Genomic DNA, 2,430 nt, shown 5'->3' with positions numbered 1-2,430 from the left:
AATCTGTTTAGTAACCACAAGGACCGCAGGAATATTTTGTAGTGAGGAAAATATGTAAAGATCTGTTGGAAGAAACAAACACAAATCTATCCTAACAACACATGGTATTTTGCTAGTAGCCTATCTAGCAAGATGATATAATAATAATAATATGCCATTTAGCAGACGCTTTTATCCAAAGCGACTTACAGTCATACATTATTTTTTTTGTGTATGGGAAATATGTGAAATATCACGTAGTATTTGTTTGAAAAGTAGAAAAGAATAGCTCCACCTGAAACAGTAACGCTAGTTAGTGAAGCCTGAGACTAACATTAACGTTACAGTATGGACCGTCCAAAATAGTGGTAGATGATCCACAACACAGGGTCTGTTGCTAGTAGCTACCAAGTAACAATATGGCCCATACGTATAGCGTTAACGTAGTATACCATGATACGTTTATAAACCAGAAAAAGTATCAAAGATCAGAAATGAACAGCCTACGTGAGAAAAAGAGATATCATTGAATATGTGCTACGTTACCCAAAGGCCCTTTGCACATGATGTTAGGCTTGCACCTGAGTGTCAATCATTTTAGTCCAAGGATATGATCAAAAGGCCTCCATTCTTAAATGGATGAAGTTTGGAACCACCAATACTTTTTCTAGATCTGGCCGCCCGGACAAACTAAGCAATCGGGGGAAAAGGGCCTTGGTCAGGGAGGTAACCAAGAAGCCGGTGGTCACTGAGTTCCTCTGGTGATGGGAGAACCTTCCAGAAGGACAGCCATCTCTGCAGCACTCAACCAATCAGGCCTTTATGGTAGAGGGGCCAGATGGATGCAACTCCTCATGAAAAGGCACAAATCTTTGCTCGCTGGGAGTTTGCCAAAAAACACCTAAAGGACTCTCAGACCGAAAAACAAGATTCTCTGGTCTGATGAAACCAAAATTGAACTCTTTGGCCTGAATGTCAAGCGTCACGTCTGTAGGAATCCTGGCACCATCCCAACGGCGAAGCATGGTGGTGGCAACATCATGCTGTGGGGATGCTTTTCAGTGGCAGGGACTGGGAGACTAGTCAGGATCGAGGGAAAGATGAACGGAGCAAAGTACAGAGAGAACTGAAAATAGCTGTGCGGCGACACTACCCATCTTAACTGACAAGCTTGAGAGGATCTGCAGAGAAACTCCCCAAATACAGGTATGCCAAGCTTGTAGCGTCATACCCAAGAATACTTGAGGCTGTAATCACTGCCAAAGGAGCTTCAACAAAGTACTGAGTAAAGTCTGAATACAGTTTTTTTTTTATTATTATTTTTGCAAAAATTGTCATAAAACCTAGCGGTCAAACAGGGAAATGGTTCCAATCATTTTTCCTTTTTATTCATTTTAGAAACACTTAAAATAATGGCTGTGTTTCGTGTAGGCTTACCCTGGCGTGACTTTTAGCAATATTTGGCTCTATTTCCTTTCAGATTATAAAACTCTATCATCAAAGTAGACATCATGCAAAACAACAACACTGCAAGCTCCTGCACGCTCCTGCACTGTAACCTTTGATAACAGGTATTGTGTCAATTTAAAACTAATTAACTGTGGTGGCAGGTGCAGTGATGACCGCTGAGAAGGAGCTGAGTGTAGAGGGAAGCAGTGTGGTGAGGGAGGTTATCGTCTAGTGTATAAAGAGGGATACGTCCTCCAGTAGCTCAGAGATAGAACCTGGCGAGAGTGAGGATGAATTACCTGCGGTGAGGAACTCCGAGTTTGGGCCTCGTTCCAAGGATGATTCTGGCCCAGTGGGAGTGAGATTTGTAGAGATAATGGATCCATATGTGGTGTCAGGTTAGGTGGAGAAGAGGTTGGGGACTGTTGAATTGTTGAAGGTAACTGAGTGGACTCGTGATGATTTATTGTTTCTCCTCTGTCCAGAGGGAGCGGGCGCTGCGGATTACGTGATTAGGGACAGGAATTGTGACTTGAATTGCTCTCCGGAACAGTGTGGCATTGAAAGGAGTGATAACAGGGTTAGGTTTAAGTGTTGAGAATGAGCAGTTGAAATGGAAGATTCCAGGTGTCTGTGACGCCCTCCGTTTTGGTGAGTCGTAGATCCGGTGTAGAGCGTGGGGAAACAGAGAATACATTATCTGTCATGCTGGATTTTGATGCATAGTCTCTGCCAGATAAGATCAAGGTAGTCAGTAGGTCAGTTATCCCGTGAGTGATTTTGTTCCGTAAATACTACAGTGTTTTAGGGGTGAAGTTTATGGGCCTGTTGCAGCAGTGTGTAGGCGTGAGATGCCTAGATGTGACAAGTGTGCAGGAGGGCATGAGATGAGAAATGTGTGGTATCGGTGGAGAAAGTTCTGTGTGTTAGTTGTGGGGGTGCTAACGGGCTGGAGATCTGAGGTGTCAGGTGAGAGAAAGGCAGATTGTGGACCTCTATAGC

Source organism: Coregonus clupeaformis, unplaced genomic scaffold, assembly GCF_020615455.1.
Source record: "Coregonus clupeaformis isolate EN_2021a unplaced genomic scaffold, ASM2061545v1 scaf1371, whole genome shotgun sequence".
Taxonomy (NCBI): Eukaryota; Metazoa; Chordata; class Actinopteri; order Salmoniformes; family Salmonidae; genus Coregonus; species Coregonus clupeaformis.
The sequence above is the reverse complement of the archived record's forward strand: the minus strand, read 5'-3'. Positions refer to the sequence as shown.